Genomic DNA, 10,990 nt, shown 5'->3' with positions numbered 1-10,990 from the left:
TGCTCCCTTATCACTTCTGTATGGAATTTATCACTCTGAATTATCATCATTTGCTTGTCTGGCTTCTTCACCGAACAGTGAGCTCCTTAAGGACAGGAACCTTTAAAAATGCCCCCTCCCTGGGAAGTCAGTGAAAGCCTAATGATGCCCTTTCTTTTCACTTTCTACCCAGTAAAATGCCACCTTCCTTTGGAGGTGACACAGATTCAGTGAGGTTCTTTCTCGCCTGGCCTCTCATGTTCCTTTCCATGAAATCTGGACCTCCCTGTGGCAGTGGATAGTCCGCCCGACCCCACATTCCCAGCTTGCTTTCCTATCTCCAATAACTGTCCACCACATGTTCCCTTCCAGATCTCATCTCTTTTCTTCTGCCCTGTGGTCACTCTGTTTCTGGATATTCCTTCACTTCATATTCCCTCAGCAGTTAGAACAGAAATAATCCAATCTGAGCACTGCTTGGGTTTCACTAAACCATCAAATCCTATTGAATCATTTCTCCCAGGTTCTTTCCCCAACTATGAAACTACCCTCCCTATTCAGGGATATTCAGATCCCAATTCCTTCCCTAGGTGCTGTGAACCATTCCAGACTTCCATAGTTAAGGAAAGAGTAGGTCCTCATTCCTCTTAATTTTTTCTGTCCTGAACTCTGACAAAGCATTTGTTTTTATAAAATGGCAAAATGATGAACTTATCCATCTTTCTCCTCAACCCCCCACCAAAAGGATCCTAAGACTTAAATTATTTTAACTTAATTTTAACTTATACAGGTAATAGAAGATGTAAAAACTTCAATAGCTATACATAAATTTGAAGTTCCCCCACATTGATCCTTTACTATTGTCACCAGGCTGGTGTGTACCATTCCAGATCATTTTCTGTGCATGTACATATATGTTTAGGTAGCCATAGGAATATACCGAATTTTTGGTTTTGCTTTGAGTCACAGAACTATTCATTGGAGTCAAGGCCAAACTCCTCACAATTTATAACATGCCTGCCCTCGCCTATTGTAATAGCCTTGCCCTGTGTGGTATAGCTCTCAAGGCAGCCGGTTGCTCACTGTCAAACTGCCAAACCCATGTCCGATAGTAGCTATGGATTTTTGGAGAAACAACTTGGCCAATAGGATGCCTGTGGCTTCACTTCCTGCTGGTAGCCGTGGGGGGAATAGATGAGGCAGGCTGGGATCCTCCCGGGAGTGTGAGAAGTGCTGATTGCCTGGGTTCAGTAGGGGTCTGCTTCTCAGTGCCGATTCTGCTCTCAGAATCTCAGGCTTCTCTTATGGATGTGGCAAATAATGACCAAGGAGGCCAAATGCATGGGGTTTAAGTTCTACTTTCTAGGTTTTTGGATCAAAGCATTTAAAAGTTTCGCCTAACATAACTGGTTACTTTTGTAAAGCAAAATCAAATAAGCCAACTGCTATTGGCACTCTTGGCAGCTTCCTAACGCTTAATGCTTGATGAGAATTCTGATCCATTTGTAAGACAAGCTAGAATTGATAAGAAAGGAAAACAAATACTTAGTCTACGATTGCATCATTGCTTCTACATTTTTCCATTTCAGAAGGAATCTGGCTGCATACCCTGCAGTGGGTAGGTTAATGGATGTTAATGGGAAGCCTAATGGTGCAGCAGAAGGCCAGGACACTTTGTGCTATAGCCCATGGCGAAGCACAAGATTTGTGGAGAAATGATAGCACTGCCAGTTCTTTTATGAGTAAGAGAAATATGTTATCCAAAAGTTATTTTTCCAATAATGCAGTGAAGCCTCTTTGTCCCCCAACAACTGAACCCACATGAAATAACGGCAGGCATCATTCAAGTTTTCCTATAACATGATCTATATATATATATAGGTACATAGCCTGTCTGTATAAAATCTCTTGACAAATGAAACATATGTTCACTATTTTTTAAAATGGAAATAATACATAGTTAAGAGTGAAGAAAGTCAGCCTATGTTTGACTGCATAGAAATAACTCACTGTAAGAATTTTCATGTGTGTCCTTTCATTCTTTTTTCTGTGATGATGTGTATTTTTCAATTTTAAACACTTGTTTCTATGAGTTTTAATATATACATAGATTTGTGTTACCTCCACTGAAAACAGTTCTATCATTTCCCCCCAAATTCCCCTTGTTATCCTTTTATAATCAAACATTCCCTCACCCCTAATCTCTGGCATTATTACTTTTCTGTCACTAAAGCTTTGGGTTTTTGAAAATGTCATATAATGTCATGTAAATGGAATCATAGAATCTGTAACCTCTTGAGATTGGCTATCTCACTCGGTGTATATGAGATTCATCCAAGATTATGTGTATCAATAGCTCATTACTTTTTATTGTTGAGTACTACTCCATTGTATGAATGTACCATGGTTTGTTAATGCATTTATGGGTTGAAAGACATTGGATTGTTTCATAATTCTAGTGATTATGAATAGAGCTGCTATAAATATTTGTGTACAAATTTTTATGTGAACATGTTTTCATTTCTCTAGGGTTTAAATAGCTAGGAGTGTGATTACTGGGTCATATGGAAAGTATATGTTGACTTTGTATGAAACTGTTAAATTGTATTCCAGAGTGGCTGTACATTCCCAACAGCAATTTATGAGAGTTCCAGATGGCCTACATCCTGGTCAGCTTTTGATATTGTCAGAATATTTCATTTTAGCCATTCTAAAAGGTGTGCAATGGTAACCTGTATTGTTTTCATTTGCATTTTCCTATTGGCTAATGATGTTGGACATCTGTACTTATTTGCTATCTATATATCCGCTTTGGTAAAGTGTCCTGTTCAAATCTTTCACCATTATTAAATTGGATTGTTTGTTTTCTTACTGTTGAGTTTTGAGAGTTCTTTATGTATTGGAATAAAGCCCTTTGTGAGATAGGTGATTTACAAATATTTTCTCCCAGTCTGTAATTTGTCCTTTCATTCTCTTAACAATATGTATACATTAACAAAAGTGAAGTCATAATGTGCATGGTATTTTATACTATACTTAGCAACGTATCGTAAACATCTTTCCATGTTATTAGTTCTTCTTGACATAATTGTAATGGCTGCAGGATATTCCGTTGTATTCCATTTCACAGAACATGAATATCAGACAAAGCCATTCTGTAACCATGATCAAGACAAAACATGACTCCTTTGTTATTATGTACCATGATTTTTTAACAAACTCCTCTGTTGAACATTTTGGTTGCTTTCTGTTTTTCACTGTTAAAAATATTACACTGGTAAATGTATTTAGAGCTAATTTTTTCCACATATTCCAAATATTTCCCAAAGACAGATCCTGAAAGTGGAATTGTTCTTTCAAATTATATATACAGGTCTATATAAAAGGTCTTATTAAAGACCTTTTCAAAAATACATAATGCCAAATTGCACTTCAGAAAGGCTATTTAACTCTCAGCATCAGAGTCTGAAATAATATCAGACACTATCAATTGCTTGGTAGATTTTTTAAAAGTATATCATTGGGTTGTATTTTTTTTAAATGCCATTTCTTCATTACAAATAAGGCTGAATGTTTAATTGCTTTTTGCCATTTGTATAACTGTTTTGTATGTGTGAATTTTCTCTTCTTGTTCTTTATGGATTTTTATATAGGGGTAGCTCATCTTTTTCTTATTATTCTATAATAACTCATTTTATTGCAATTGTTTTCCCCCAGAGTTTTGTTTCAAAGCACCTTAATTGTTCAGCCCCTTTTGAGTCCTTACTCAAATCCTTTTACTCAAAACCAAGGATCTGCCAGTGTTACGATTGCCAGATTTAGCAAATAAAAATAAACAACAACAACTTTTAAAATAATTATGCCCCAACTGGACATGGGACATATGTATAGTAGAAAAATATTTATTGTTTATATGAAATGTAAATGTAACTGAGCGTCCTGTATCTTTCCTGGCAACCCTAGCTATGAGTCACACATGCAATGGAGTATGGCTGAATTGGGTGTTAGTTTCTAAAATTGGCAAAAATTGTATAAGGCTAAAAATACCATTCAAGTCCTTTAAGTAGCTTTCAAAGTTCAGTATGCATGGACTTCTGCCTTCTAGACTATATGGTAATTCTTACACTCAGTGAAGTTAAGAACCTCTCAGGAATAAAAGGAACACCCCTGAGCAGATGTCTGGTCATTCAAACCATTTTGCTCTTGTGTAAAGTGTTTCTGTTTGTCTATAGGCTTTTTCTATTTTATAGCAGTTTTCTAGAATATTTAAACATGTATTTATTGGTAGTTGTGGTTGTAACAAGATATAATAGAGGAATTCATCTCACATGGGTCTTACATTCTAAAGTTAGCTCTCAAGAAAAACATGATCATGCTCTGACTCCACTGAATTATTTTTAAATAGTTACCCTCCAATCCATGCTCCCCAACTCCCTCAGTTCAAATTTTATTTTCAATAAACATTCTACCCCCAAATCACTCAATATTTTTCTTCTGGAGGAACTTGTGTATTTTGGCTCATTCAGTAGCTACTTAAGAGTAATCACGGTGAAGGACCTCATATCACTTGTGTAATCATGTTGTGCAATCATGTCCTATTTCATGCATCATTTGTCTTTGTTTCTTTTTCTATAAACTTTGCCCAACATTTATTTATATGAAATATACCTAGCAATACTCAGAAGTTTCAAAGTAATCATTAGGTAGGATTCCAAAGTAAAATGTACAGAATGATATATTCATTTCTCTCAAACACAATTCGTGAATGACATCAAATCTCATTTATTTATAGAATATTCAAAACACTCCCATGAAATAAAAAAGTTTGTAATCCTTGCTAAAGTTTATTTTAATAGGGTTTGGCCTGTAGTGAAAGATACTGTCATATTGTCTGTATTCTCTTCTATACATTTATATCTATAACTATAATATACATATAATACATATTCAATATATTTATATCAATACATGTATTAAAATGTTCACTCTGTCATTTTGCATATTATATTGCTTTTATTCACTAATACTATCTAAATACACTAACTTTCTCCTTATATGCTAATTTTCAAATCCAACATGGTATAAAAGAGTCGCATGGCTCTAGTCATATTGGTATGGTCTCTGGTAAATCTTGTTCACTTTTGAAGAGATAGGCAAGTCAAGGAGCAACCCAAACATTTATGAATAAATATGTATACATATATACATATGTGTAAATATATATGTACACATATATACATACACACAAACATTGGCATACGTATATTTAAACTGTTTATCATGGAAAATTTCAAACACAAAAAAGTAGAGAGAATGGTATAATCTTCCTGCCCCCAACTTCAATGATTAACTTTTTCACAATAATATCTACTTTAATAAACTTTTTAAAAAGTGTAACATACACACAGAAAAGTGCACCGATTGTTAAGTGTACAATTCTATGAATTGTTACGAAGTGACAGCACCCAGACAACTACCACCCAGCTAAAGATACAGAATACAATCAGCCCTGCAGCTGCCCCACAATCGTTACTTCTTTATAACTCCCAGAAGGTAACCACTATCCTCATTTCTAACATCATAGAGTGATTCTGGCCATGTTTGAACTTTATTTAAATGGAATCATACAAGTGCTCTCATTTGCTTTTATTTAATATGATGTTTGTGAGAATAATGTATGTTGTTGTATGTAATAGCATTTGTTTTCATTGCTGTGTAATATTCTACATACAGTAGAACCATACTACAATTTATTTATCCATTCTACTGTAGACAGACTTTAGAGTCCTGTTTTGGTGAACAAATCTTTTGGAGAAAGTAAGTAGACATTTAAATCTAGGAGTGAAATTTCTGGGTTATAGAATATGTGGGCCAAACAATTTCCCACCAATTTATTTATACTCCCACTGGCATTGTATAAGCATTCCAGTTGTTCCACATCCTTGCCAACACTTGGTATTATTAGTCTTTTAAATTTTAGCTCCTCTGCTGGGTGTGTAGCTGTGTCTTATTGAGGTTCCAGTATATGTGTTGCCGAAGTGAGCTCTGTTATTGAGGTTTTAATTTGCAATTTCCTCATGAGGTTGAACAAGTTTTCATTTTTCTTGACCATTGGCTGTCTACTCTTGTAATGTATCTTGTTTTTAATTAAAATGTATTGGGGTGACAATGGTCAACAAAACCACATAGGCTTCAAGTGTACAATTCCATAATACATCATCTATACATTGCATAATGTGTTCACCACCCAGAGACAGTTCTCCTTCCATCCCCATATATATTTGACCGTCTTTACCCTCTTCTACCATCTCCCCAAAATGTATCTATTCTATCTCTTGCTCATTTTTCGACAAAGTTGTCTTTTTTTGGGGAAAAATTTGATTCATAAGAGTTCTTACATCTTGGATAGGAACACTTCAGTGGTTACATGCACAGCAAAGGTTGCTAAACTGCATTTAAACGATGCAGGGGCATTAAAGAAAGCAGAGTACTCTTATTGTGGTTCATTGCCTCACTTATAAAATAAAGGGTGAATCATTTAAACACCTATACAAATGAACACAATCTGAGTTGAAGAAATGGAGTTTACCCAGTGGCCTAATATTTTTGCAGAAGTTTCAAGAAAAAGGCAAATATATGTAGTGATACAGAGGAGTGAGTGACTGGCTAAGGTAGTTACTCAGACAAGGTGCCCACTCGATGGCATTATCTTGATGAGAAAGGGAAAAGCAGCCCCTGGTGTGAGGAGCTGGCCTGGTACTCACTCCTAGACCTTCCTGAGTATAAACAATTTCACAGAACATGAACATGAGACAAAGCCACTCTGACCATGATCAAAACATGACCCTTCTGTAATTATGTCTAAACAACAGACAAAAACCTCAACATTGTCCAAACCCCCAAATGGCCAAACATTGCCCTGCTCTGGCTAAGAATAGTGACTGCTGTTGTTTTTTTCGGTTTGGTTTTGTTTGTTTTACCATTTACAATGTTAGCCACAGTCTAGTCTGCCCCCCTTCTACATAGATAAGTCTTATTAAGCTACCCAGTCTTAAGAATTACCTCCACTTCCTGGCAGTATTCAATAGAGCAAAACTCCACTTCTTGAAACACTCCCCCAAATCATCAAGCACATACTTGAATCCTAGAATGGGTTCCTTTCTAACACCCTCTTACTAAGACATCCCATGTTTCCCGCAGTAAGGAGTAGTAAATGGGATGAGTAATAAACCCAGCGACTGCTGTGTTCCTGGTGATCTCTGGCTGGAGGGCATTGGCACTGGAGAATTCTCGACAATCCAGCAGCCTGAGACAACTTACTTGCCAGAACAGTGAGGACAAATCTAACTCTGGGGTGAGTTTACCTTAGCCACAGACACAGAAACTGATGAATAAATATAATTTATTTATTTAAAAAATAAACCAAGAGGAGTCAGAAAAGGCAAATATAGAGAGATATAAAGTAGATTGGTGGTTACCTGGAGCTGTGTATAGAAAGGGGATTAAACATCAAAGGTCATCTTATAGGGATGATGTTCTAAACCTGCATTTTGGGGATGGCAGTGTAACTCAGTAAACATGATTAAAAATAATCATTGAACTGTACACTTAAAGTGAGTGAACTGCATAGTATATAAATCATAGCTCATTAAAGTTGTTAAAACAACTATAATCCTAGAGACCAGCTACTTGAATCCAGCAAACATTCTCTCCTTATAAGGAAAATACACAACAAGCTACACGGTAAACAGAAAATTGGTTGGTAGGCAAAAATTCAGAGCAAGCTGAATCGGATACAGCCATACCTTGTTTTATTGCACTTTGCTTTATTGTGCTATACAGATGTCGCTTTTTTTTTCTTTTTTACAAATTGAAGGCAAGACCCTCCACCAGCTATAAGATTACAGCTTGCTTTATTACAATACTCGCCTTATTAGGGTGGTCTGGAACCAAACCCTCGATATATCCAAGGTATGCTTGTACATGATTCCCGTATGTCCAGCTACATCATAGAGAGACATATACCAGACAGCAGCACTGCAGATAGAGTCTTTGGGCCAGGCCACTGTCTTCCCCAAGTAACACTGTCTGCCTCTGTGGCTTTTTTTCCAGATTCTGCTGTGCAAATAATCCCTCTTCCGGTCCTACTTTAGCTTACAAACCAAGTCTTGTTGTCCTGGGAATCATTCTTTGATCCTAAAACTTATGAAGATCTCTGATACTTTGAACTTCCACCAAGTGTGTTTATAGCCAGTTATTCAGGGCCAGTTTTATTTCCAAGCTGCAGAGGTCAAATGGGAGGGAAGGGGGTCAACGCATAACTCACTTTTTGTCCTTTGGACTAACACAATTTTATATCCGAAATTTAAGGTCAATGAGGCGATGTTTATCTTCTACAAAATCTTGAAAGCCCGTTCATTTACAAGCATACGACTAGTATAGCTGCCCTTTCTGCAACTTGACGCAGAAGTGCGTTGCCAGATAAAACACATGCAAGTCCTATGGAATATCTGAGACATTCATATACTAAAATATTATTCATTGTTAATCTGAAATTAAAATTTAACTGGGCATTCTGTACTTTTATTTGAGAGTAAACACAATGAAGCTGTGGGAAACGCAAAAAAATAAAGAATAAAAAAAGGCTGTCCAAATTTCTTTGGAGAGGAATGCTTCGAAGAAACGAGTACCGTTGAATCTTAAACAGGAGCCGGCAAAATGTTACCTGCAGCAGAGGAAAGGAAATAAATCATATCCCTCAAGTTTTACAGCCGAGTCAGAAGCATTAATTAGTACTTTGGGAAATGGAGCATCACCATCTAGGGGAGGATGGAAGGAAAACTTCATTTCTTCCTGGGTTGGAACTGGAATAACTACTCAGCCTTTTGACACGGTAGCGCCCAGGGGGAGCACCCATCGGCCAGGAGGGCTCCCTTTTGTTCCCCGAGTGAGAAGCGGGGCGATCTCTCTACGTCACGCCTTGGCCTCCGCTCAGACACTCGCGCCAGGTAACCAAGGGAACAGCGGGATGGGCGACTCCCCGCAGAGGCCGGATCCGGAAGTGAGGCGGCCGCTCCGCCCTGCGGCCCAGCCCTGGCCTCCGTCCTTCCCAGGCCCGCCGCCCGCGGTGACGTGTCTGAACTCTGGAGGCGGAAGCCGGAAAGAGGTCGCGGGGTGGCAGCGGGCGAGGGGCGGCCGGCGGGCCGGCCTCGCGCGTGCGCAGTCGACGCACTGGTAGGACCGGATTGTGCCAGGAAGCCAGAAACCATTCCTACTGAGGGAGACTCCACTTCTCCGGGTTTTGGCTGATGCTGATCTTCGCAGATGGAGCGGGCGGCGGGCTCTGGAGGGAAGAAGATTGGGGAGCCGTTTGGACTCCCGGGCCCCTGTGGGCTCCACTTCAATGAGTAGCCCAGTGGTGGCGGGCAGTCACTACGGCTTTCGTCCTCTGTCAAAGAAGGTTACCCTTGCCTGGAAAACTTGAGGTTTATTTCAATGCTGAAAAAATAAACGATTCTAAATTTTGACCTAGTATTTCTGTGGTCTGGCCAGTACCAGTCCCGTAGTGCTCTCCGGTTGCCATGGGTGCCAGACGCTCTCTGGTTCTAGGGATGTAGAGATGCAGGATGTAGCGATGAGGGCCTCACACCGGGAGTTTACCGTGGAAGTGGGGAGTGAGACGGTAAACAAACAGGTAGGGTGGGCTGTCGGGTTAAGCAGAAGGATGGTATTGAGGGTATTAAAACCTTTTTTCCTTTAACCACCAAAAGCTTTTCTGAAAGACTGAGTTATTGAGACATAGGCTCGCCAGGAAAAGGACCGGGTCCTGGGGCACGCAGTCTAAACCACCAGCAGCAGCGCTGGATGAAAAGACGAACTCCCGTGCTGTCCTGGGATTGATGGGGCGCTTTTTGATACAAACAGATGGAAGGTGTTCTGAAGAACGTCACACCGGCTATTGATAAAGGAGGTGGGAGAAGGTGAAGCGGGCTAGTCCTTGGGTCGGTGCTAAAGAAGCGTCTGCTCTTTTGGATTGGTTGGGGGCAAAAGGCTGGAAGGTGGAGAATAGCTGCAGGCGATTCTCTAGATCATTGTGCCAATAGCCACCTGGAAGTTAATTCAAAATGCCAGCATACATTCAGGACTAGTATCATCCTTTGATGTTTTCCGCCTGTAGCTGTTAACTGTTTAACTTCTCTTGTCTCTTCTTGCCACCCTCCAGCCTGCTGTAATTTAAGACATGTCAGAATTTTCCCCTGGTCAGGGGATGTAAAGATTGTAAAGTTGCAACTGCCAAGAGTGGAAGCTGTTACACTAAGGAGTCCTGGGCCACTAGGATTTTGGCTTGTGGGTGCTGAGCCCCTGTGGGCGCTATCGTGTCAAAAGGCTGAGTAGTTACTCCAGTTCCAAACTAGGAAGAAATTTCGGTTATCCCCCAAGTTGGGGGCCTGAGAGGCAGGGAGGCAGCGATGCCATTTTCTGAGGTGGGAAAAACGGGGAGGGGGAACGGATTGGGGTGAAGACCGTGAGATAGTGAGGTCGAGTATTTAATGGTGCCAGATAAATAGGTGATCGTGAACCAAAGTGTTAGTTTTCCTCCGCTGTTTAAATTGAGAGAACGCCTGCTTCTTCGTGTTACAGCGGGAATCTTCATGACTCCAAGCACAGAATATTGGAACCCCTTTTCCTTAGCCTGACTTGCTGGAGGGAGAGGGTTCTAGTGGGGGCAGGGAAGTGACACTCCCTCTGCGAGACGGGCTTTTGCAAAACACGCCGCCATTCCTCTGTGCCAAGCAAGGTGTCCAGTGCTTAACAGACTTTTTAAAAGTTTTAATCTTCACAGCGACCTTCAGAAGACGGATGTGCTTTCCTCTCTGCTTCCCCGTTTTCTCTACTGCCCTGTCACTTGATTCATTAACTAGCTCAGGGTCATGTGACTAGTGTTCCAGAGCGGAAGCTCTTAGTGCAAACCACCAAAAGCAGATTTCTCCTTGAAAATCAATACGAAGCA

This window comes from Rhinolophus hipposideros (genome assembly GCF_964194185.1).
Source record: "Rhinolophus hipposideros genome assembly, chromosome: 4".
Taxonomy (NCBI): Eukaryota; Metazoa; Chordata; class Mammalia; order Chiroptera; family Rhinolophidae; genus Rhinolophus; species Rhinolophus hipposideros.
The sequence above is the reverse complement of the archived record's forward strand: the minus strand, read 5'-3'. Positions refer to the sequence as shown.